The sequence below is a fragment of the Martes martes genome (assembly GCF_963455335.1).
Source record: "Martes martes genome assembly, chromosome: 1".
In the NCBI taxonomy this organism is placed as follows: Eukaryota; Metazoa; Chordata; class Mammalia; order Carnivora; family Mustelidae; genus Martes; species Martes martes.
The window spans coordinates 175,526,196-175,554,031 of NC_137888.1; the positions used below are offsets into that span (position 1 = coordinate 175,526,196).

General features: G+C 39.9%; 1 protein-coding gene across 1 annotated transcript in view; it reads right to left on the bottom strand.

The window, feature by feature from the left end:
- The window catches only part of CHL1 (cell adhesion molecule L1 like), a 167,174-nt gene extending 141,817 nt beyond the window's left edge, over window positions 1–25,357 (bottom strand). The window contains exon 1 of the mRNA XM_080826350.1: window positions 25,277–25,357. The gene's annotated coding sequence lies outside the window, so the exon portion shown is untranslated. The remainder of the gene's footprint in view (window positions 1–25,276) is intronic.
- Window positions 25,358–27,836: the final 2,479 nt, after the last annotated feature.

Here is a 27,836-nt window from a genome sequence, read left to right on the forward strand (position 1 = left end):
TCCATCCTATGACCACTCCCCAGATATCTCCTGCCCTGCCCATATCCACACAGCCACAGGCCAGGAAGTCCACCAGTGATTCAGGGAACACATTACCAGGGTCCCATCTCTCAGGCACATCAACCTGTTCAAAGATTCAAGCCAGACCCCTTCACCTGGCTTCGCATAAGGAAAGGTGCTACAGAGGGGGCCCCTCTTACCACAAACAATGCATAATTTGCACAATTTCAGAGAGCCACTCTCATCTTCCTGCCTCCAAATTTTTGTGGACACAAGCAGGGCAGCTGGTAATGCTGGGGAACTCTGACTTCTTTGGGCTCTTAGGAAGCTTCTGAGGAAGATTCTGGCTCTTAAGATTTTATTTCTCTCTTTACTAAGATTTTGTTCCTCTCTTACTAAAGATTAACTGGTCTCTATGTTTTGAGCTGTGAACTCTAATTACCAACTTGGGATCCACGACAACAAAAATATGAAGTCCCACTCAACATCCTTTTATAGGATTTTACATATCATGTAAAGAGAAGAGATTTTACAGATCATGCTTTTAGTTTTAATTTTCTTCTCACAAAATAATAACAAAAAATTCTCATAATTTTAAGGTAGTATCAGCCACTAGAAACATCTCAGTACCAAAAATGTCTTAAGGAGGGCATCCAACATTAAGGAGAGGTAAACAGGAACTAAAACATGAACACAAAAGAGAGGAAAATGAATAATCTCAACCCGCCCTAAGGCCTAAATCACCTCCCAGTGGTTAATTTATAGATCCTATGCAAAGGAAGTTGCTACCAGGGCAAGGAAAGAAATTCTCATTATATTCGGTGCCCAGAGATCACCAGGGAAATAATGGCAAGTCAGTCCTTCTCAGCTTAATTTCAAAAAGAGATCTTGCTGCCAAGTAAAACTGCCTTAACCAAAATGGTATCACTTAACTGTTCAGTTCGTCAATAGGCACTTCTTTACATCCTGCTGTATATTGCAAAGGAGCACAAAATAAATAGAGCAGAGTCCTTACTATGTATTAGAAGTAACAGATGAATGAATGCAAGGAACTAGATTCGCCAATATGAAAAGGTGTGAGGGCCTATTCAGCCAGAGCAGCCCCAAACTGGTTGAACTGCCATTTTGTTGTAAAACTTAAATTGACCTTGCCCCCCAGGGGAACTTATTTAAAAACAAGTCCTGGAAACCAGTTCCTGGTAACAAAGTCCAAATACAAGGGTGGGTCAGGCCAGGTGGAGGTATTCAATCAGTGGGGGCGCATGCTGCCTCCTAGCTACCAAGGGGTATGGGCCCCGCCCTTTGGGCACCTTTTGGGCGCCAATTCTGACCAAGGTGATAGGCTGGTTCAAATGTCTACTAGGGTAAAATTGTAATTCAATTGGCCACCCAAGTGTGACCCAGCATGACTGTGCAGCTTTCTCTGTGTATTGCAATCTCATTGGCCACCTGTGTGTGGCCAGGCCCAACCACATGGCCTTTGCTCCATAAAAGTTAGTCTGGAAAGCAGGGAGGGGCCGTCCTCTCTGTAAGTGGCAGCCCCGACGGGTCCGTTTAACGGTTGGTCTGATTCTTGATGCTTGGCGCGAAATAAAGCTTTGCTTGACCTTCGCTTTTTATCAGTCTCGTTCCTTTGACCATGGACCCATTATTGGGGGACCCAACACTGGGGACCCAACAAAGGAATGAGGACAAATTATGCTGGTAAATGCTACAGGGATGCTCACACGGGCTCTGTTATCAGCCAGCTCCCAGCAGACTCACTTCCTACCATTTCAAGTAGGGGATGGCTGAGATCCTCTCCTGGATGTCTCAGTCTGTTCAGGCTGCTACAACAGAGTATCACGGAGTGGGTGGCTTATAAGCAACAGAAATGTACCTCTCACAATTCCAGAGGCTGGGCAGCCCGAGATCAAGGCATGAGCAGATGAAGTGCCTGGTGGGAACCAGCTTCCTGGTTCACAGTTAGCTGTCTTTTTGCTGGGTCCTCCCACAGCAGAAGGGGCGAGCGAGCAAGCTCTTGAATGTCTTTCTTGTAAGGACACTCATCTCATTCATGGGGGCTTGCCACTTAGGACTGAACCACCTCCCTAAGTGCCACCTCCAAATACTATCAGCATATGAGTTTAGTGGGTGGGGGGCTCAAATAATCATTCTACATCACTGGATCCTAAGACAGTCAGGGAACAACTCTGATTAGTAACTATTGTTTTAATAACCATTGTTGTTATGATGGGAGTAAGTAACTGTGTGTTATGATACGAGTAAACTTTGGAGGTGTTGCCTTGCAGATTTAGAACACATCCATGCCCACCTCTGATAGGTTAAAGAATCCACAACCGGCTCACATGTGTTCGAAGACTATCCCATTTGCTCTTACCTTATTGTCTAAATGAAAATAAAACTTGATCCCATCCTAAGCCCCTGATGCAGCAAAACCACACAGTCTCTATCAGATAGGTTGCCACAGAGGACCAGTAGCACATACCACCCCAAAATGTACCATGGTGGCATGTGGATTAATCTGAGCTAAACACCATGGAGACCCAGCAGCCTCAGGAAGAGTTTTTGTTTTTGTTTTTGTTTTGTTTTTTGCCTCTCCCTTAACTGCCCAAAAGAACTTTTTCTTTTCTTTTTTTTTTTTTTTTAAAGATTTTATTCATTAATTTGACAGACAGAGATCACAAGTAGGCAGAGAGGCAGGCAGAGAGGGAGAGAGGAGGAAGCAGGCTCCCACCGAGCAGAGAGCCCGATGCAGGGCTCGATCCCAGGACCCTGAGATCATGACCTGAGCCGAAGGCAGAGGCTTAACCCACTGAGCCACCCAGGCACCCCATGCCTCAAAGAATTTAGATAGAAGGTTTGTACCAGGAAGAGAGAGTTATTGTCAGAGAAACTTCCAATATCAGAAAGACTAACATGCATGACGGGGCAAACATCTATTTATCAAACATTTGCTCTTCTCATTTTCCTGTGAATTGCCTTCCTCCCCTCTGAAGCCCAGAACCCGACCCCCTCCCAACTCAGGACGGCATACAAGCCTCAACTGTCTGACTGCCTGTGAGTCTCATATTTGTCCATGGGGCTCCCATATGTATGAAGTTAAATTTGTTTTTCTCCTGTTAATCTATCTTAGCTCAACTTAATTATTAGACCAGCCAAAGAACCGAGAAGAAAAGAAAGGGAAAGTTTTCAGCTCCTACACCACAAAGCAAGCTTCCATCCTGAGGTTACTGGCACGAAAGCCAGAGCTTAATGTTTTTACAAATAAAGAAAAAACAGTTGCGATGCCAACCTGTACCCTGAAGAAAGGGATTAGTTCCACAATCACCATCAACCACCAGGCAACCCAAAGAAATTTACAATCTAAGTAAAAATAGCATGCCTGCTAGGCAGATAAAGCTTCAAGGTCAGCCCCTACCCCTCCTCATTAGATTATTGACACTGAACCTCCCCCAAGTAGAAATTCCAAAGCTGTCCCTGGTAAAGACAGAGCTCCATTTGTCCTGCGCTAGTGTCATTGCTAAAGGTGCCCATCAGCGCCACCTATAGGTTCAAAGGGGCAGAGGTTTAAGCAGAGCCTGCTTTCCTATTGCGGACACAGCGCTTGGTACCAAGTCCTGATTCAGCTACATAATTCTTCCAACTGTAAGAAAGAAGGATCTTTCCCTAAGCATCTATACTTGACCAAGGGTACTGTATGTCACAGCTGGCCATGGTTACTGAACTTAGCAGATTTTATAGACCTTTTCACAAATGCCCTTAAGAATATGATCTGCTCCTAGCAGTCAAGCTACACAGACCCAGAACTACCACCCTCCACTTCAAATACCCACTGGTTTCATTTCTTTTTCTCTGCATGAAGTTGTTTGTTTTTCTTAGAAGGCATATTATTTTGATCAGGTTTCAAGAGATTTCAAGGACCTTGAATCCTGAGGAGAAATCTCTTCCATTCTAGAAGACTTCTAGAATGCTGATCCAAACTTACCACCTCTCATTTGGTTCCACTCCTATCTTACAGCAACCATCAAGTTTTAAAAACCTTACAATCCCACCTCATTAAATCTTCTGCTTCACTCTGAATACTTACAAGATTCTGGCATTACATTTCCCATACCTCCCCCAACAGATGTTGAATGAGTCTGAGCATAATATATTATTGTATGGAATTCTAGAAACATCTAGGCACAGGCCTGTGCTCTTCCCACCACATATCATCATTCTTCTGGGCTTGCATCAGGTCAGTCAGATTTGCATTTCAACTCAGAAAATCAAATACTTTTGATAAAAGAAGTTAGGCGAAGCTCAATTCCTTATCTAGAGAATGTAAACAATAAAAAAAGGACAATTCTTTGGTGACCAGTGATGTAAAAATATCATAGCAAATATTAATCAAGTGATATTACATAAATGTTATAGCAAACTTTGAATCCTTACAGTGTGTTGCATTAATGGGTATTATCTGATTTAATCTCATAAAAAACTATCAGGGAAATATCGCCACTGTCTCAATGTTACAGATGAGGTTAGTGAGACACGGAAATGTTAACCTATTTGGTCAAGTTCACACAACTAGCAAGTATGGGAGGCAGAACATAAACTTCAGCAGGCTACTCTCTTAGCTAGTTTGCCAAACCACTGGTCAATTAAACAATGGTGTGTTATGCAAATAAGAGATCAACACGGTTTCTGGCACAAGGTAAATGAACCAAGGAAATGGCTGTCTTAGAGGCAGGAGTCAGAGTAGTCACAGTAAACATTAGGCATGATGCTTCCATTAAACACCATAATGTCACTAAGTGGCAAATTGACTAAATAACAACTACGGAAGGTGTATTTCCCTGTAGTTCTTTCCCAAAACCCAAACTCAAGACTTTTCAAAGTACTCAGGATTGCTGACCAGGAAGCAATAACTGGAAAGGAATGTTTACATGGAGATGTAGATGTGTAATTCACATAGTGCTCTGCTCTTTTATGCAAATGGTCCTGTATGAAAAGAGACAGAAGGTCTTTGTTTTCCAGAATGACACATTTTTCCTACAACCGCAAGACTATATTATTAATCAGAATGTCCTTTGTTAAAAGACCAAGGATCATTCATTCTGAGAGTCAAATAATGAGCATTGACTTTGAGTCTCCCAAAAAGATCCCAAGTCTGAATCTCAAAGACAGGAAGTGAGAATTTACCTTGGCAATCTTAATGTATGGCACATAGTAGGTCCACAACATACATCTATACCATGCAGAAATGATATAGGACAGGACCATTTTGTTAGTCTAATAGTCATGCATTATTAAAGATGTAAATTGCCAGCAAGTATTCTCATTGTTGTTCCATTCGAGTATTATGTTCAAAACTACTTCTCCCTTTCTATTTATTTGAAAAACTATACATTCTTATTACTTCTGAGTTCTTTTTTCTCCTGCAATACAAATAGGAGCTCTACAAGTTCATTTTCAGAATGATTCCCAAGGTATAGTAAAGAGCAATAAAGGCAGGGGTTGTGAACGGTATCATTTACTGTGTGGGCTTGTTTTAAAAGTGCATAAAGAAATAATTCACATGTCCTATTCATGTGGCAATGAATTTAGTGCCATTTGAATAGAGTACATAAAAAGACTCATTCAACTCATTTAACTACTAATTGGTTATCCTTATATTAAGGTCTGAATGACAGAGCTAGAGCAAAGCACCCAAGGGAAAAAAACTAAAATAAAAAACTGTGGGGCATTTTTGCAAGTTGGTCCTAGACAGTGATAGTGCAGCCTACTGATACTATCTATCTTAGATAAGACGATTGTTGGAATGGAAAGGAACACATAAGAAAAGTTCACTCTTTCCAAATCAATATTAGCACTTTGCGCTACCCCTGTCTGGCACTGCACATGGATCCATTCAAACGGCGTGCTTTACACAATTATGTTTAGCTACGAACAAAGTAAAAAATATGTGGCATCATATTGGCATCATCTTTCGACATCCACTAAGCCAACACAAACGTGGCGTACATTCTCTATGTTCCAAGAACTGTAAAAACTCAAAAGATGCAGAAAAGCAAATACATGCATAAATCAAAAATGTCATATAATTCTCGTCTTTGAGAAAATGGACTCAATAAACCAATTATGTGAGTAAATCTTAGCTAGACAGAAAAACAAATATATAGATATGTGAGAGATTTGGAGCAGTGACAAATCCAAGCTGGAAACAAGGGACCTCTCATGATGTTCTATGTAGCGCATCTTATTACTGGAGGTTTCCAGTAACAAATGAACGTTTCCTTCCTCTAACATTATTCTTCCTTAAGAGAAAACAAAATAACAAACAAGAAAGACGACACAGTGGTACAGAGAAGTAGCTGGCAAAATTCAGAACCATCACGGTATAAATGAGAAATTTTTAGTTAACTATTAGTTCAGCAAGTCTATTACCTTTTTTTTTTTTTTCCTTTATTAACTACTCCAAGAGCCATAACCTCTTAATGCATCAATACCACCCTGGGGATGAGTCTGAATTAGCTCTTTCAGATGGCTAGAAGTTCATGTGATGAATCACTATTAGTCTCCGGGCACTAGAGTGGACAGAAGCAGGTTAATGGAGCAGCTCATTTCTGGTCCCAGAGCTTCTGGATTCTGCTTGGGAGCAACTCATTTAGCAGAGAAATCTGCAAAAAAATCTAGTCTCCAAACTTCCTTCACTTTGCATGGCACTTATACTATCTTCACGTCTCGGTCATTCTGAAGTCCACAGGGACGGCCACACTTTAAATATCTGAGATCGTTACAAAGCTGTCTTTAAGGGTGACAACTGGCAGTAGTTCACCTGGTAGCTGAATGAGTAGAAGGCACCTCCACAGACCCTAGAACCCAAGGCGACAAACTGCACATAGGTGCCTTTTGTTCAGCTTGCACACTGGCTTTTACGGAGCCTTAAATTAGTTTCCTCTCCTTTCCTTTCCCTTTCCCTTCGTCTTCCTCTCCTCTCCTTTTCTTTCCTTCCTTTTTTTAAGTTTGTTTGTTTGTTTGAAGAAATCTATACACCCAACGTGGGGCTTGAACTCATGACAGTGAGACTGAGTCACATGCTCTTCCGACTGAGCCAGCCAAGCGTCCCATTAGCTTCCATTTCTTTCTTTCTTACTTTCCTTCCTACCTCCCTCCTTTTCTTTCTTTTCTTCCTTCCTCTTCTTTCCCTCCCTCCTTCCTCTTCCTTTCTTTCTTCCTTCCTTTCCTTTCCTACCTTCATTTCTATCTGCCTTTTCCTTCCTTCCTTCTTTTTTTTTTTTTTTTTTTTTTAAAGAGAGAGAGACAGAGAGAGTGCAAGCAGGGGGAGGAGCAGCGGAAGAGAGAGAGAGAGAGACTCGCAAGCAGGCTCCCTGCTCAGTGCAGAGCCGGACTTGGAGGCTCAATCCCACAACCCAGAGATCGTGACCTGAGCTGAAATCAAGAGTCAGATGCCTAACCAACCAAGTCTCCCAGGCTCCCCAGCTTCCATTTTTTAAACATTAGGAGCATTGGCAATAAAATTCAGATTTTTGTCCTTTTTATTATTAAAAACATAGAAAGTTTGACAAGACATGTCCTGCTTTGGCACATGGCACCAATCTTCCAGAGCTGAGCAGAACATTCCAGTTTTGGAAGAGGCTGTTTTTGCCAGTACCCCAGTCTCCACCACTCCCTATTGTCTTGTACCTCTCCTGATGCCTCGCTCCTTCGCATGTGAATGTGTGATACCATCCACAGTTTACCTATTGTGGACGTTGCTGCTATGAACATTGGGGTACATAATTTAAAAAATACGTAAATAAAATAAAATTATAAAATAAAATAAAATAAAAAAATAAGTAAATGCGTGATACCAGCCCCATATCTACCATAGATCTTGGCTGTGAATATACTCAAGCTGTTAAAACTCTCAAACTAAATTACTGACTTAAAGAATTTATTTATAACATATATTGCCTAATTTCTTATTAAAATACTAAAGATTAGGGGCTCCTAGGTGGCTCAGTGGGTTAAAGCCTCTGCCTTCAGCTCAGGTCATGGTCTCAGGATCCTGGGATTGAGCCCCACATCAGACTCTCTGCTCACCAGGGAGCCTGCTTCCCCCCTCTTCTCTCTGATGCCTCTCTGCCTACTTGTGATCTCTGTCAAATAAATAAATAAAAACTTAAAAAAAAAAAGATGTAAAAAATACTAAAGATTGAATTATAGTACAATAATTGTTCTTCACAATTATCATTTTATTCAAAATTATTTCTTCTTATAAATACTGATTTAGCTCCTTTACAGCCAACCCTTAACTTTGTGACTTATATTTTAAATGTTCTATTGATCGTGTTTCAAATTGGACAGATATATTAAAAATCAAAGGGCCACAGAGTTTTAAGGATGGAATGTTTCTTCAGTATCATTTAGCTCCAAATCATATATTTTACAAGTAAGTAATCAATAAATTTGTGACCTTTTGAAGGCATACATGTAGTGAATATGAAATCCAAGGATGGAATATGATTTTTTTAACCTCAGTTCAATGCTTAATTTTAGTAGTAACTGGCTTTTCCTATCACATGATGCTCCATGAAGGAAAAATAATACCATTTTCTGAATATTGTATTCTTTCTCCTCTTTCTTTTTCCTTCCTTCTCTCTTTCTTTTCTTATTCCCTCCCTACTTACTTTCCTCTCCTTCCTCTTTCTCCCTGCTTCTCTTCCTCCTTACTTCGTTAAGACCCAATAGTTCACCTGAAGGTAAAAATTATGTAAACATCATGCTCAACAGACAGTGTTTCAGTGGACAGCTGCACTGAGTAATTGTGTAGACAATTTTCTCTTCATTATGCTTATATTATGCAATATTGGACTTTCTTTTTGTACAATGATCAAAGGTAAAAACATAGAATGTGCCCTTGTCCAGCTATCTGGGAGGCAGAACTAAGTGACCAAACCATTGTGGGATTTAACAGCTTAGCTCGTCATTCATATGATTCTCATTTACTTCTGAAAAACAAATTAAGTATAATTAATTTAATAAGTAAAAAGTGGGGGAGACAGAAAGGCTTCTCAAACTGTCTCAAACTCAAAAAAACCCAGGCTGACTTCCAATAAACTGGTGGTTGCAGAGCTGCTGCTGTCTCATAGAAAAGTCTGAGAAGAATAACTTAATTTAAAAAACCATTTTGGCTTTCTTAATCTTATTTGTTTCTTATTGCTCTTCTCCCTTATTTTATTAGTAATGAAGTTTATAGGAAAATAAGAATTTCTCCTTCCATGAAAAGGCTTGAAGCAGATTTTTTTCTTCCCACTGTGCATTGGATTTTTGAGATCAGCATTCAGAACGAATTTCACAAACAACAGTCCAGCTCTGTCTATGAGGTGACTTTTTAAAGTGATCTACCTGGGACTTGTTCCGTAAGCTACAGTAGTCTGCAATATCCACGTATGTACAGATCTCTGCTGTCATACTAGCAATGGAATGGGATTTAAGACGTTAGCATGAATGCTCAAGGTACAGTGGCTTTGGAGTCAAAACAAGATTTTACTAAGTTCCTTCCATCTCCTTAAATAACAAACCTACATTATAGCAAATATTATGGTTTGGGAGGTAGTGATCCTCAAGTGCTCAGTAACGTGCAAATGCCTTAAAATTTAAGATCTAAATGGTCATATACTAATGCCTTGATAGAGACATGTCTTCTTTTAGGAATGTAAGGGTAGGGGGTGCCTGGGTGGCTCAGTGGGTTAAAGCCTCTGCCTTCCGCTCAGGTCATGATCTCAGGGTAACTAGGAGCAGCCCCCCCCCCCCCCACCTGTCTCTCTGCCTACTTGTGATCTCTGTCAAATAAGTAAATAAATAAAATCTTAAAAAAAAAAAAAAAAGAATGTAAAGGTAGATGGCCATTTTTCAATATTTTAAAAAAGTGCTCTTTATACTTGTTGTTGGGTCTGGTGTACTGAATGTTGTGTGAACTTATGCAAAAACAGCCATGCTAAAATTTTAGCATACAGATGAATCCCTACAGTCCTGGCCCCCACTGTCAGAAATTCTAATTCAGGAGGTACAGTGGGCGGTCCAGGAATCTGCATATGTAATTAACATCCAAATCATTCTTTTACTTATTCAGTTATTCATTTAGTAAACTCATTGTGGCAAATATTATGTTGTGTGATAGGTCTTACAGCTATAGTGGTGGAAAAAAAAAAGTCCCTGCTTTTATAAGTTGTTTTAATCCATAAATAAAAATATATAAAATGTAGATAGTGATAAGAACTAGGAATAGAAATCTATTCTAGTAGAGCAACGGCAAGCAAAGGTGAATGCGAGAACATGTGGGGTGGGGGGGTGGTACTCAGGCGGGGCCTCTCAGATAAGGTGCTGCTGATATTAAGTGACTCAGAGATGAAACCTGGAGAAACACTCCCTTTACACAGGCTAAGGAAAAATACAATCTGTGCCAATCTTGAACTTTGTGTCAAATTATTTCATATTTTCAAATTTCCTACTTCTCTTGGTACTTAGCAGTTCTCTCCTACATCCCTGGAATTCCAATCCTTGCCCCCTCCCCTGCCCCCCCCCCCATAACACACATAGCACAAATCACACGTTATTAGAAAGCTGTTGCCAGAAGTTTAAAATAAAGAAGGTTTTGGCATAACTGTAGTATGAAAAAGAAAGAGTTTGTTAACAAACAATGTGATGAAATTGCCAAAAATTTGGTGATCCTAGGTAAAAGAAGTATGGCACCTAGAATCCAGGATGTGATTGTTACACTTTATTTTATTCCACTCAGGAAACCTCTCCTAAGTTTTATCCAGGTCTAAGTGCTTGGATTTAAAACTGATTCAGACCAAGTGAGCTTATTCAGAGGCAAGCTCCCAAGATGGGAGGAGGGACTAGCACTAAATCACAGAGAGAAAAGTTGAAAGAGCGAGGGATGTTTCTGTCTTCCTGGAAACAGATGACGCAAGTAAGACATAAAACCTGTCTTCAAACATCTGAAGGTCATAGGGAAAGGATGAGATTTTGTTGTCTGTGGTCCCACAAGGCAAAAGGGAGAGAAAGAGATGCGCATTCCTAACCCTCGGTTTGCAATTACAGAAACATAAACTCAAAAGCCTCAGGAGAAAGACGCCTCCCTTATTTGAGAAGAGGAAGGAGAGGTTGGTGACCACACACTGGGTGGCGGTGCGAAAGTCTTCAAGACCCAAAGGCACGGTGGCACTGAAGGACCGCGGAGGCCTGCTATGAGAACCTGTGACGCACAATTCACGTTCCATGACTCATGATAGAAAGACTGACTGCCCCTTTGAAACAATACTCCTTTTCACTCTCCCAAGCCTCTGGAACCAGAAGTGACGTTAGTGCTGCCTGGACAGTCAGCTGTGTGGGAAGAAGTCAGCGGCAGGTGGCCTTTCAAAGGGCCCTACATGTCCTTTCTGCGCTTGATCCCTCCTGGGGGGCTGCCCCCTTCTAGCATTCCTAGTCATCTCCCAAGAGGCCCCCACCGATCTGTCCACCCACCCCTAGAACAACCTGCTCCTTTCCGAGGCTCTTGGTGTTCCCCAAAACTATCTTTTCCAAGACGAGATAGCAGAATTAATGAAACTTCAATGTTTCTCAATCCCTTTGAATGATATGCTCATGATGTGTTCCCTAAACATGCCTTACTTGTGTGTGTATTTTTAGCTGACTTTCCTACTTAAATAAAAATATCTTGGGACGCCTGGGTGGCTCAGTTGGTTAAGCGGCTGCCTTCGGCTCAGGTCATGATCCCAGCGTCCTGGGATCGAGTCCCACATCAGGCTCCTTGCTCCACAGGGAGCCTGCTTCTCCCTCTGCCACTCTGTCTGCCTGTGCTCACTCTCTCTCTCTCTCTGACAAATAAATAAATAAAATCTTTTTAAAAAAAAATCTTAAGATAGTATGTTCTCTCACAACTATAAATGGGAAATCATCACCATTTTACATGAAAATAAACACAATGAAACCTAGCCAATTAAGTTTTAAAGAGACGTTGTGACCAGAGGACTCCCAGATTTTGAGGTCTGGACTCTCTTCATGAAAAGAGACAGGAAAGTGTTAAAAATGTATAAAACCATGGGAGCACAAAACTAGCCTTTGACTTAACCTGAAGTACCAGAAAAAAATATAAATGAAATAAATATTTGCTTTACACTAAGTCTACTATTTAATGATATTTAATTGTAGAATACCTCTGATCACCTTATATCCCATCAGTGGTATCTATCCCATAATTTCGGATATACTGAACTGATCAAAGATAATGTCCCCATGTTAAGAGGGACACAAAGCCTCAAGACACTGAAGCTACCCAGTAGGCAAAACCTGAAGGAAAAATAAACTAGAGAATGGCAGGCACCATGGAAAATCCACAGAGACATCTTTAATCACCTATATCCTAGGCCCCCCTTGAAACAGAATTTCCATGTAGGGACAACCACAGAGATAGGCAGGACTCACTTCTGGTTCCCAGTGCAGTTCCCATTCACCTAGATTCCAGGGCAGTGATACAAGGTTGCCCAGCTCAAACAATTCACTCACTCAGTCATCCAAAAAATATACTCAGCAATGACTATGTACCGTGTGCTGTTCTAGATACTGGAAACACAAAACCAAAAAAACAGACAAGGTTCCTGCTCTGACCTCCATAATTACAATGGGTCATGGTGGCAAGACAGTGAATACAAATAAGCCAAGGTTTCTCAACCTCAGCATGATGGACATTTTGGGAAGGATCATTCCTTTTTTGTAGGAGGCTGTCCTGTGCACAGAAAACAGGACTCTAATCACTACATAACAGTAGCAATAGTCCCATTCCCCACCTCAGTAGTGATAACCAAAAATGTTCTCTAGATATTACTAAATGTCCCCTGGTGAACAAAATCGCCCTTGGTTGAAAATCACTGCTCTGAGGCCTTCTTCCCTACATCCAAAGCCAGAGTGCCGTGCTGTACAGCTCGAGGGAGGACTGCTCACTGTAATTCTGCGTGAAGTAATCCCTCAGAGTCGTGAAACAACCATACATCCGTCAGAAGGAGCAGCTCTGCCTTGCTGTACTATGGCTGGAATTACATGCTCTGGTGGGAGACATGCTGATGTGGAAGTTGAACAAAAAACGAGGGTAGAGAATACTGATCAAAGTTCCACTGCATTTTTAATTGCATTCATGAATACTGCTTCTCCTTTGTGGGTTCTTCTCTCCGTCATGCACACACAGACACACACAGAGGTCTGGAACCCTGTTCCTTTGTTCAACATGTCTTTACTTGTAAGTAGCAGCCCAAAGAAAGCAATGAGGCAAAAGCATTATTGATGAATGGTTGCTCTGTCATTCTAGATAATTCACCGATCTTCAGGAAATGAGAACACGAATCTCCGGAATTTTGAAAGTTGTGAGTGTGTCAGTAGACAAAGGAAGAAATCTCCCTGATCCACAGACACCTTTTTTTTAGACATTTGAACAGACTCATGCTTCTCAACCCTCACAGTCCAAAAGAATCACAGGTGTACGTTGAAAAGAGCAACCACCACCACCACCACCACCACCACCATCACAAAATAGCTATCTGGGCTCCAGCTACAGTTTTGTAAGATTGTCCCAGAGAACCTTAGATCTGAAAAGTACCACAGGTAATTATTACAAGCAGTCAAAGCTGAGAACTATTGTTCTAAACTGTCGAGAAACACTGTGGAAAAATCATGCAGGAAAATATGGCCTGAGGGGCCCCTGAAAGGCTCAGTCAGTTAAGTGTCTGCCTTTGGCTCAGTTCATAATCCTGGGGTCCTGGGATGGAGCCCTGTGTCGGCCCCCAGCTCAGCGGGGAACCTGCTTCTCTCTCTGCCTGCCAATCCCCCGGCCTGTGCCCTCTTTCTGTGTCTCTCTTTGAGCCAAATAAATATATAAAATCTTAAAAAAAAAATTAAAGAAAAAGAAAAAAAAGAAAGAAAGAAAGAGAAAAAGAAAAAGAAAGAAAAGAAAGCTTGCAGCACATGTATGGTCCCTTTATCTCCGCATCTTCCAGACTGCAGATACCACGTTGCTTCCACCACACTTTGACACTTGCCCAAACAAATGAAAACCCTTAGCATTTAGACTTCTTCCAGACAGGATACCAAGATAGTGTGTGTGTGTGTACACACACACACACACACACACACACACACACACACCCCACCGGTTACCAAACACAAAGATGGTATGGTGCTCATCTGTGCTCCTCTATGACCTAGAAGTTACTGAATTTCAAGGGCCACTTGAATGACCCCACATAGTAAATCAATGTGGTATAAACCATGATCACTGAAAATGTCTGAAAATGTTTTCACAACCGTATGAAACTCTAGGAAATCTTCCCTGCTGCCTTTGAATCATAACAACCGGAACTGTAGTCTTTTCAGTGGATAAAGAAAGAATTTTTTAAACTACACACAATTAACTAACTCACAACAAGTAGTTCAAAACATCCTTTTTCCCAGAAAACAACTGCTTTTTGAGACCGTAATTATAGTAGGAAGCCAGTGAGAAGGTTAAGAATGAAAGGGTCTATGAATAGCATTCTGAAAGGAAAAAATAAATTCTGGTAAAATTTCAGAGGGCAGAAATGGGCCCCAAAGGGCAGACCCATTTTAGCTAGAGACAGCAGTAGGCAGATGTTGGTGCATGAGCAGAAAGAAGAGCAGAAACAATTAAAAATACAAGTCTAACTTCTTTGCATGTTCTACACAGCCCTGCATGGTGTGGTGCCCACCACCTGCTCAGGCCTCTTTCCTTCCAGCTCTCTGTGTTCCAGCTATAAGCTGTCATCCTCAAGACCCTAGAGAAGGCCTAGCCCTTTCTCCACTCAGACTTCAGAGCTCAACTTCTCCCAGCTCTGACAGGTCTCACCCCACTTTATGTCCTCAGAGAGAGGCCTCCTCGCGAGCTGGGGCAGGGTTCATCACAAGTCACCACAGCAAGCTGGTTTCCCTGAGAAGCAGACCCTGGTCTGTTAATAAGGGACTGGAGATCAAAGATGGGGAACGGATAGGAAGGAAGGTGAACTGGACAAAAGGGATAAGTACAGCTGTAATACAGAGTCAAGAGAGGTCTCAGCATACCTTACAGGGAGTTCTGGGGTGGGCATGATCCTTACAGCCGTCCTGAGTTGGGACTCTATCCCTCCACACCAGACCTTAGAGGTGGGCTGCCCTGGAAAGGAGACATGACCTTGAACAAGGGAGTACTCTCTTCAGTGGAGGCAACCTGATGGGTTGGGAGGTGACATGTGAGGAATGGTTGCTGGCAGAGCTCCAAGCAGGATGGGGAGCAACTGGTTCTCAAAGACTAATCGGGACAGGTCATTGCAGAGTCCACCACTGTGACTTTATCTCACTGTCCCTCCATTTTCTCCTCTGTAAAATGGGGATGATACTAACAACCTTAAAAGGTATACAATATCCAGCATGATGACTGGCTCAAAGTAAAGTTCTCAAAAAATGTTAAAATTGCATCGGATGCTTAATCTATTCAGGAAAGGATATGGATACAGTTTTGATCAGAGAGCATTTTTTTTTTTCAAGACTATTCCTTCCTTTCTCCCTTCATCCATTCACTCACCCGATAATTACTGAGCACCTACTAGGTGGTAGGGATTTTCTAATACCTGAAGAAAAATGTTACAAGTTTTTGTCCAAATCGAGCTTACATTTTAGTAAGGGGAAGAGAGAAAATAAGCATGTAAATAAAAAAGTAATAAGACTGTTGGGAGTATTAAATGTTAACTGAAGGATGAAGAAATGTGTTTCTTAAGATACTGTATTATTGGATTCCATTAGTGGGTCACAAAAATCCAAAACAAACTAACTTAATTAAGCAGAATTTATTGGCCTACAAACAAAAACTAGAGGAAAAGCAGAGGGAGAAATAGTCCCACGGACCTCTGGATTCTGGAACCCAAACACCATCAAAGCTATCTTGCTTTACTTTGTTTCTGTCTTGCTTGTATGCGTCATCATTTGCTGTGACCAGCTGTTATTCCAGCTTGAGTTTACTAAATCTCCAGCGAAAAACTCCTCATGACCAAATATGCATTAACTGTCCCACCTCTAGAGCTATGGGGCTGGCTATGGGAACATGCCTGCCTCATAATTTGATATACACACCCCCTTATGACCAGGGCAATAACAGTAATGTTAGTAATAACTATGGAGCTTTTACCATGCATAAAATTTAATACAGTTAAATAATTTATCTACTAAAAAACAAACTCTAAGTATTATCATCTCCTCTTTACTGATGAAAAAACTAAGGCTTGAGGAGATTAACTTGCAAGAGCACCCATTAATAGTATATATACTGAAGGTCAAATTCAAGCCCACTTAAATCAGATCTCCAAACCACACACTCATAACCACTAGATAATTAGTCCATACTAATGGTGGTTACTATATAGTTGTATCATAATAACTATAATTATTTCATTACCTTAATTAATCCATGCTAATCGGTCTTCCATCCAACATGAAGGCATGATTAATTGGGCACTCACAAATGAAAAGTATATCCATAGAGAGGCTGACTAAATGGGAAATATTGTAAGAAAAAATAACAAGGGAAATCAACGTGAAATACTATTTAATGCTACAATCCTTGAAACCAATCAGATAATGACTCACCAATTTAACCAGACCTAATTCATGTCGGGGTTTGCATGCTTCCTTTCAGTTGAGTGGGGTCTAGAGTACATTTGAAAACCTGTGAGGCACTGTGAAGTGTGTACTAGTCCAAAAGTTGGGAGGAAGAAAATGAAATTCCAATTCAATAAATATGCAATTGACCTTGAGTGGGTCCACATCTCCATTTTCTAACCTGTAGTGTGGTGACAGGAGCACTTAGGCTACCTAGTTAATTCATTTAATATGTATCCTTTAAGGGTAAAGATATAGGTAAACACAAAAGCACTTAGACTGTTAATCAAGCAAAACAAAGCAGTGAGGTTTTAAAATACCAAACAGAAAAAATACATATCTGTATTCTTTCTTCATCTGTGACACTAAAAAAAGATTAAACATTTAACAAAATATGGTCAATAGTAAACTTCGCAAAGCTGAAACGACTGTAATTTAAGTGAAGCGTAAAGATGTCCCAATCAAAACAAGTATTTACATATATTTAAATAACTAACAAGGTATAAAATAAATCATTTTCCCCTTTCTGGATTTAGAAATTTTATAAAATTTTATTTTGACCAAAATAAGTTTAGAAGAATTCTTATGTATTTAATAAGGGAAGTAGAAAACATGTTCTTAGTGGTCTTTCTAGATGTAATGGTTGAAAACTTTGGCTTGAAACCTCGTTTTTTATCATTTTATTTTACAGATCTTAGATTTCAATTCCTAACTCAGCTTGATATTTTTAGTTGGAAAACTAAATTCATTTTATTTTATTTTTTTTTTTTTAAAGATTTTATTTATTTATTTGACAGACAGATCACAAGTAGGCAGAGAGGCAGGCAGAGAGAGAAGGGAGGAAGCAGGCTCCCTGCTGAGCAGAGAGCCCGATGCGGGGCTCGATCCCAGGACGCTGGGATCATGACCTGAGCCGAAGGCAGCGGCTTTAACCACTGAGCCACCCAGGTGCCCCACTAAATTCATTTTAAATAGGACTGTAAAATTGTGACAATTACAAAGGGAATGATTTGAGAAACCAGCCATAATGGGAAATTAAATGTCCCACCGAAACACTTTAAAGGCCTTTTAGCAGAAGAAATGTGTGCTATATTTAATCTAAGATAATAGAAACTTCTAAATGTGGATTAAAGAAATGTAAGTCAAGTTGCTAAAAAGTGGAACTGTGTTTCTCTTCCAAGCCCACTTCCCCAGTACAAATTAAAACCACAATGAGATACCACCTCACACCAGTCAAAATGGCTAAAATTAACAAGTCAGGAAACAACAGATGTTGGTGAGGATGTGGAGAAAGGGGAGTCCTCTCCTACTTTTGGTGGGAATGCAAGCTGGTGCAACCACTCTGGAAAACAGGGTGGAGGTTCCTCAAGAAGTTGAAAATAGAGCTACCCTAAGACCCAGCAATTGCACTACTGGGTATTTTCCCCCGAAGATACGAATGGAGTGATCAGAAGGGGCACCTGGCCCCCATGTTTAGAGCAGCAATGTCTGCTGTACTAAGAAAGGGAGACTGTATTGCACAGGATGCTTAAGATGCTTTGATGTATTTCTTCCTTCCCCTTCCTTCTCCTGCTTTCTCTTGCCTCTTTGCAGAGAGTGTTGCGGTGTATGTAGAGGCACTAACCTTTGATATGCTGTGCATGAGGCTTCCTTCTACTGTAGGATCATTTATGATAGGCTAAATTAGCCTTTGATCAGAACCTCTGATTTACTTCTTGATTCTCAGCTTCATCACTGGGCTCTGAAATGTGTCTGCTCCCACTACCCTCCCCAGTTCAGCTGGTGATAGCAGTGATGTATGTCATTGGTTTGTTTCTTCTCTGAGGCCTCAAATATTTGCACACGTGTGCAGTTCAATAAAAAAATGCTGTTTAGGGGGAGATGCCTATGATTTGTGTCAATGTTATACATGATATTTTTCCCCAACATGAATTGCCTTAGGGCAAAAATGGCATTTTGTTGAGAAAACACAATTTTCTCTCCTCAATGGATTTCATTGTAAGTCATTTGTTTGGTTGTGCTACATAATTTCATGGATATCTTACTTGTGCAGTGTGTCATGTTACTACTTGAATCCTTTTAAATAACAATATAAGATCCAAAGTGTCCATTTATTAAAAAGATCATGCAAGTTGTCCTGGGTTTCAGTGTCTTTGTCTTGAATATGAGAATGGTCATTTTACTTTAGTCTCCCCTCTACAATGAAATAGCGACTGTTTTCCTACTGATAAAGGACTCTGCCTTCTGAAATTACCAAAACAGTAAATTTAAAAATTAAGAAATGGCTGTAAGACTGAATCCATCCCCATCAAAATCTTAAAAACCAACAGGCTCGCAGTTACAACAAAAGTCTGCAAAACGATCACAGACCTGGGCTTACAAACAGAATTTTCCATACACTACTCATTCTGTGATCATTTGATTTTCAGATGCCATTTCCCTAGTGACTTAAAATCTTCCTAAAGCATTTTAACAGCTTATCTATATATCCTAGCTTCCCTTTGGAGCCCTCACTGAGTTTTCCTCCCTTGGAGATCACATTTATTTGTGTACATGATTTGAGTGAAAGCAAATCCAATAAGACTTCAGTTGAAACAAACGTATTTTTGGCACCTCAATACTGAAATTATGTATGCAAATTGGAGATGGTCCAAAGAACAGCCAAGAGAATGGTGAAGGGAATGGAGTGCTTGGCTAAGGAAGAAATGTAAGGCTTCTAAATGTCCCAGAGTGGGTAAACAACAAAAAAGGAACATAACAGCTCATAAATATTTAAAAGGTGTAAACATCAAATATGGCTAGGGATGATTAATTCTGGACAAGGGCACAGAGGTAGTTCTGATTATATCATTGTAAAGAAAGGGGGGAAAAATAAAAGAAAAGAAAGGATACGTTTAGTATCATTTTGAAACATGAAACATTATTTATGCAAAATATTCTAGCATCTAATGGAATCTTATCACTTTTGAATATCCCATTTCAAAAGATGCTGAGAAATTAATACTTAATTATGCAAAAGAAGAGAACTTTTTTCTGAAGAAGTTAATTTTACTTATCTTCCACTTAGGCTTTTTCTTTTTTTTTTTAAATATATAATTAATTAATTATCTTAAAAGAGTGTGAGCAAGGGGAGGAGGAGAGGGACAGAGGATCTCAGTCATACTTGGACTTCTGAATTGGGGCTTGATCTCATGACCCTGAGATCATGACCTATGCTGAAATCAAGAGTCAGATACTTAACCGACTAAGTGCCTTACCACTTAGACTTTCTTGAGAGAGATTTCCATTTTGCAGAATACTCTTTCCACAAAACCTCATGCTTCTACTTCCTAGTGGTCCTAAAGTGAATTAGCCATATGCCAATGATGAGACCAGGTCCCACTTAGCCAGGTAAGGAAATCAGAGAGAGGAGACTTAAGGGAACATTAAAATTGATCAGAAACCAAGTCTGAGACTAGAAACTCTTAAGAAGATTGTCTACATTATAGAACCTAGAAAAGCAAGCCTGGAATTTAGCACAGAAGGTAGCCAAGGCAGCCAGATGCAGAAGAATGAAACTGGGGGCGCCTGGGTGGCTCAGGTCATGATCTCAGTGTTCTGGGATCGAGCCCCACTTCAGGCTCTTCGCTCAGCAGGGAGCCTGCTTCCCACCCTCTCTCTCTGCCTGCCTCTCTGCCTACTTGTGATCTCTGTCTGTCAAGTAAATAAATAAAATCTTTAAAAAGAAGAAGAAAAAGAAGAAGACTGGAACTGGACCATTTCCCTAAACCATACACAAAAATAAACTCAAACCTAAATGTGAGACAGGAATCCATCAAAATCCTAGAAGACAACACAAGCAGCAACCTCTTTGACCTCAGCCACAGCAACTTCTGGCTAGACAAGTCTCCGAAGGCAATGGAAACAAAAGTAAAAATGAGCTCCTGGGACTTCATCAAGATAAAAAGCTTTTGCACAGTGAGTAAACAGTCAATAAAAATAAAGGAAAACCGACAGAATGGGAGAAGATAATTTGTAATGTGTTATCAAATAAAGGGTTAGTATCAAAAATTTATAAAGAACTTACCAAACTCAACACTCAAAACCAAATAATGCCAAATAATCCAGTCAAGAAATGGGCAGAAGACATGAACAGACATTTCTCCAAAGAAGACATGCAAATGGCCAACAGACACATGAAAAGCTGTTCAGCATCAATCAGCATTAGGGAAATACAAATCAAAACCACAATGAGATACCACCTCACATCCGTCAAAGTAACTAAAATTAACAAGACAGGAGTCTATGAATGTAGGTGAGGATGTGGAGAAAGGGGAACCCTTCCGACACTGCTGGCAGGAATGCAAGCTAGTACAACCGCTCTGGAAAACAGCATAGAGGTTCCTCATAAAGTTAAAAATAGAGCTACCTTATGATCCAGCAATGGCACTACTGGTTATTTACCCAAAAGATACAAACGTAATGATCCAAAAGAGCACCACCCCCCAATGTTTATAGCAGCAATGTCCACAATAGCCAAACTACGGGAAGAGCCCAGATGTCCACCCACAGATGAATGGGTAAAGAAGTGGTATGCATACGTATGTATACGCACGCACAAACACACACAGGAACACTACTCAGCCTTCAAAAAAATGAAATCTTACCATTTGCAACGACGTGGATGGAACTAGAGGGTATTATGCTAAGCGAAATAAGTCAGTCAGAGAAAGACAATTAATGTAGAATTTAAGAAACAAAACAGAGGATCATAGAGGAAGAGAGGGAAAAATAAAAAAAACCAAGATGAAATCAGAGAGGGAGACAAACCAAAAGAGACTCAATCACAGGAAACAAACTGAGTGTTCCTGGAGGGGAGAAGGATGGGGTAATGGGGCAACTGGGTGGTGGGCATTAAGGAGGGCATGTAATGTAATGGGCACAGGGTATTATATACAACTGATGAATCACTGAACCCTATCTCTGAAACTAATAATACATATATGTTAATTAATTGAATGTAAATAAAATAAAATGTAAACAAATAAAAAAATTTTTAAAAGCAATTTAAAAAAAAAAAAAAAAGATGTCCCAGGAGCAATCCATCAGGATAATGTTACCCTCCCTTCGTTCTTCCTCTCCTTTTTTTCTGCCCCCATCTTTATAAAGCATCTAGTATATGCTGGGTTCAATGTTCAGGGTTAACAATGCAAATATGTATTTGAACTGGACATTGCCCTCAAAGACATATTCATAAGACAAATATGTAAACAGTTAATTGCAACAGAGCTGAGGGCATATAAACACAATTAAAACAAGACAGAGGTAGGATCAGCCAAGTGAGTTGCATTTGTGCAGAGTAATAGGGTTCTCCAGAGAAACATGACAAACAGGACATACAGATAGATAGATACAAAGAAATTTATTATATAAGGGAGTTGGCTCACATGATATTATGGAAGCTGAGAAATCCCATGATCTGCTGTCTACAAGCTAGAGAACCAGCAAAGCCAGTGGTGCAATTCAATATGATTCCAAAGGCTCAAGAACCAAGATAGGGCAGAAGAGGGGCAACCCAGCTCAGAGAACAAATTCACGCTTCTCCTGCCTTTTTGTTCTACTCAGATCCTCAATGAATTGGATGGTGACTACTCAAATTGGTGAGGGAGATCTTCTTTATTCAGCCTACCAATTTAAAAGGCTAATGTCCTGTGGAAACCGACTCACAGACACACCCAAAAATAATGTTGTACCAGCTGTCTGGGAATCCCTTAGCCCCCATCAAGCCGACAGATATTTCACCACCATATGCGGTGTCTACAGCACACTGCACTGAGAACATTTCAAAAACGAAAGGTTGTTATATCTTCTCCTCTCCAGAGTATAGGAGCCAAGCCCTGACATAACTAAATATGTGAGTGGTCTCTGACAGTGGATCTGGATGCCACTGGAAAATAATCAACACCTTTATGGAAATTTCACAGGCCAGCAAGAGGAGGCAGCTATAATCTTCTCTCACATAATAGCACTTTGCTAAGACAAATTAAAACACTACTCTCTCTCTTACCTCCTAGGGCATGCAGCCTAGTCTCTGATATAATAGAACCCACCCGAGCCCATAAATCAGTGGGAGGAGCAGTGTGTAGAGATAAGCACCATCAACCAGTCTCAGCAGGTGACCCAAGGTGACACACCATATTTAACAAAGCCCATATTTTTTATGTGACCTTCTGCTACAAAAATACAGTCTCTGTCATTCAACTGCTTAAGCCTTCTGTTAAGATGTATGGATAATATTATCTTTGGATAAATTATATATAGATATAGCAACTGAAATGCATAGGTGAACTTTTTTTTTTTAAGATTTTATTTATTAATTTGACACAGAGAGAGAGAGATCACAAGCAGGCAGAGGCAGGCAGAAAGAGAGAGGAGGAAGCAGGCTCCCCGCTGAGCAGAGAGCCCGATGTGGGGCTCGATTCCAGGACCCTGAGATCATGACCTGAGCCAAAGGCAGAGGCTTTAACCCACTGAGCCACCCAGGCGCCCCTGCATAGGTGAACTTAATCTGCTATGCACAAACTCAAACTCATAAAATTTCTAACACTTAAATTATAGATTGTGCTGTGAAAAAATTCAGATAAATCTGGGTGTTGAAAAACAACAAAAAGGACAAAATTCATATTCATATATTACAGTCTAATCAGAGCCCTGGAAATCATTCCACTTTTTTTTTTTTTTTTTAATTTTTGAGAGGCTCTTTGGAAGGGAAGGGAAGACTCCAAATGAAAAATTTTCAGAAGAAAATGGATGTTTGAATGTGTGTGGAAGGGGAGAGGAGATATCCAACGACTATGACTCCATAAACACTTCCTGGAAAATACAAAAGCTAAATTTCTCAAACACCCCAAAGAAAACTGATGGCAAGAGAACTGATTTTGTAGAACTAAGTAATAATTTGACCAGTCATCAAGAAAAACACAAGAAAACGAATGTATTTCAATAAAATAAGGAGTGAACTGTTAGAGTAAACAGATGTTTTGCAGGTTGCCATCCATTTTCATGATGTCAAAAGACACAATTATTAATACATCATGACACAACCGCAATTAAGATTTCTCATAGTAGTAGTATAACAACTTTTTAAAAAAATTTATGCCCTAAACATTATATTTCATCCTTTAATTTCTGAAAAGACTTCTGTAGGTTTCTTGTGAATTAGAAATTTATTTAGGATGAGATCATGTAGTGTTTTAACACAACAATGTACCCCTCATTACCAATCATCATCAAAAGACCTGATTAATCAGATTTCAAGAAAGGTTTTCTCCAAGAATATGAGTGTATATTGGAAATGCTTTTTAATCATCTAGTAGACCTGCAGGTCAGACAAAATTGGAAACCCTGTGCAGGGTAGCCCTCTTGGAGCCAGACCCAAAGGAAGGATCTAAATATAGTGGAGGGACAAAACCACTCCAGTGCATGAGACAAAGAGACCATATTTATTCAAAGCACACACACATAGAGTTCCCTCATAGACTTATTCTTGGAGTAGCCCTCCATTCATCTGGAAAGCTCCTCCTGGTTACCAGGCAATAAGTATGCTAACACTGACTCAGAGTCAAGGTGTTTTCATCTGTTTCCACATTATTTTCACCTGTTTCTTCATTATTTCATAGTTACTAAGATCCTAGTTTACAACCAGCATTTAGAAAGATTCTGCATGCACCAGATAATATCTTAATTCTTCAGGAGTGTACAGTCTATTAGTAATGATATGTGCTCTCAAGAAAATAAGAATATTTTTCTTTCATTCATGTCATTTGGGAAAAAAATTACCTTTTTTTCTTTAATCACTTTGTCTTTAAAAACTCGTAATGATACGAATTATTGACATTTACCAAACAATATTATGGACTAACCACAGTGCTACTAAGTGTTACCAAAATAATCCAATTTAACCTGTACCTATAGGCAATTATAATTATTATTATTTCAATTTTACGAACTAGAAATGGAGGTTTGAAAGGGCTGAAATAGCTTCCCTATAACCACATCGCTGTTTGTCTGGCCCTGGAAAGTGGATTTTTCTCACTCCTCCAAACTCTTTGAAATTAGTTACAATTCAGCCTGGTACTGCACAAAGAATTAAAAAACAAACAAACAAACAAACAAAAAACTCCAAAGGAGGATTCAGGTCAGATTTCACATTGATCCAAATCCAAGGGACAGTTACTAAAGCTGAAAGCCCTTTGGACCATGAAAATACAGGTTTTCTCACTAAAACTTCGAGAAGAAGCTGACCTTCTCAGACCCCAATGGTTAAATTCATTTTCTATAAAAAATGATGTTTAGATAAATACCAGGATTCAACCTTCAAATATGCCAAGAGGTCAGCTCACCGAAAAATAACTTTTAGTTAAGGATTTGCCCTTTCAAAAATAAGCCAGCATTTTAATGAACCTTAACAACCACCACCACCATCCTCACATGTTACATACCTGTCCATACCCTCTGTCCCTCCCTCTGGCTACACTCTTCTATCATGCTTTGCAATAATTAAATGCATTCAAAAATGCATAAAGCAAATAATTAAGAAAAATATCCTTACCGGTAAGTTAAGTTCCCCTTAGTTGCACTAGGATATGTCTGCAGTATTAAGACAGGGCCATTGTTTGCAGTTTTAGAGCACCTAGAGATAGATTGGAAAGTTGTATTTATGGAGATAATTTCCATCAAAAAAAAAAAAAAAGACCACTTTTAGGGGCTCCTGGGTAGCTCAGTCAGTTAAGCGGCTGACTCTTGATTTTGACTCAGGTCATGACCTCAGGGTCCTGGGATGGAGCTCTGTATAGGGGTCCATGCTCAGCTGGGACTCTGCTTGAGGATTCTCTTTCTCCCTCTCCTCCCCGCGCCCCCCACCGCTTGCACACACCCATGCTCTGCCTCTTTCCAAAATAAAAAAATATTTCTTTAAAAAAAATTTAAAAACACTTTTAAATTCATGTTTATCTTTTCTCAGTTAAAAAAATATTGGTTTAATTTTTCTTTCTCTCCACCCCCCCAAAAAAATTCCCAAACGCCTGAACAATAACACTGTTCTGGTGCTATAAAAAGACACCCTACAGATTCTGATCTATGAATGAATGAAGTAGAGAGGGCAGAGATGCAGAAAACAGCCACGTAATTACACTTCTCATTGAAAAAGTTATTGACATGTCTTCTCTCACAAATTCAAGTATTTTGCAACAGGCCACAGTATACAGGAATTTCTACTTGGCACTCCTCCCTGACCTGTTCTTCGTAATAGCCACTTGGTTTTGTCTGAGGCTGCAACCAATGTGTCAACATAGAACAGTAGAGCCTAAAACGACGAGTGGTCTCTCAGGAAGCTCTCTCCAAGACCAGAACTCAATGAATTACACAGTTAACATACGCCTTCAATTCAAGAGACCAGCTTTCACCCAGGTGTGCTAATTCCAAGGCTCCCATCTCTTTAAAAAATCAACATAAGGAATAAGAGAAGTGTTTCAACCAATACACACAATCCGTTTACTGTTAATTCCTGGATGATTTGAGGATTGGCTCTCAATCCCTAAGAGATTGCTTATAAGCCTTTTTTCAGATGCCGTTCTGTTGAGCATAAGGACAGTCAAAAAAGTCAAAGAACTGGTTTTGCATACCAGTTGTCATAACTTAACGAGCATCATTCAGAAGAGCTAAATTCTATCCGGTAATTCTAACTCATTCTGGTAGAAATTACTAATTAAAGATAATTATAAAACTACAATATTTTTGGCTCTACAAAAGAGAAGAATGGTTAAAATATCCAAGCAACTCAATTCCCTTTCTTTGCATTATTTGACAGTATCTTTGGCCTTAATCCAAAAGCTGTTGCCAAAAAGTTATAAACAGATTGTAATCCTTCACAGAGAACTTCACACCAATACACTGAAAAACAAATTCTACCCTGGCAAGCGTAAGAACAGTCCCTACTGCTGTCCAATTGACCAAGTGACACACTGCACAGACTGTGCCCTCTCTACTTTGGTTTAGTGACCTCATTGCAAACCCTTTAGGCCTACTTTTGACACCATTATTTTTTGCATTATTGTAACACAGAGAATTGTTTACGGAAGACTAACAATGCATAAAACAACATTTACTATGGCTCCTAGTCAGTGGGTCCATGGCACACATTGCTAGGGTATTACTGTGTTTATTGAGTTCTACAGGCTAACAGAAGAGTTTGACCTTACTAGAGGAGCACAGAAAATCACCATCATTTTGTTGTGTCCAGAATCTTCTATGTGTTACAGCCGTCATTTAAAAGGGAAAGGAAGAAATGAAATATTTCCCCATGTTGATTACAAATGGGATCTGCTGATGTCCTGCCCCACTGAATGAGGCTGAACTTAAATGATGTGATGTAGAACGTCCTCTATCTATGCCAGGGATAAGGGATGTCACACGTCAGGTATACTGTATAGCCAGGGGGCCATGTTTATAGTTCCAATATTAAATCTCTCTGAGACGTCTCTCCAAAACCCATCCATGTCATACAGCTTCTGCAGGGGGCTCTTCCCAATGGCTCCCACCTTCTTAACACTCTCAGGGACACCCATGACAACAGGGATCAGTGCCCATGCTGAATTAGCCACCCTCTCACTGAGCATTTTCAAGACTGTTGTTTGGCATTAGGCATGAAGACTGTAGCTACTGATCAAACTTATTTGTATGCTCACAGCAACAGCATATGCTTGCTGAGCTCTCATCTGCTTCATTCGACTTTGGTTGAGAAAGCATTCCCATTAATCATGGATGTAAGTTCTTTGTAACTAATCCCGTCTGTGTGTGTGTGTATGTGTGGCGTTGGTGAATATAAAGGATTATCTCTTATTATTAGGTCTTGCATTATTTTATGTTACAGGTATATGATCTCTAAAATGGGGTACACAGACAATACTTTAGAATGCAACATTTTTATATATGTGTGTGTATATACACATATACATATTTGAAATTATAACATATATTAAAACCTTTATGTTGACCTTAAAATAATTATATATACACCTGTGAGTGCACATGCTATTTTAAAATCATTTTATCTCACTTCTAATTCTTGATTCCTTTTCTGTTTTCTTATAGTAATATTTAGCACACTCTGT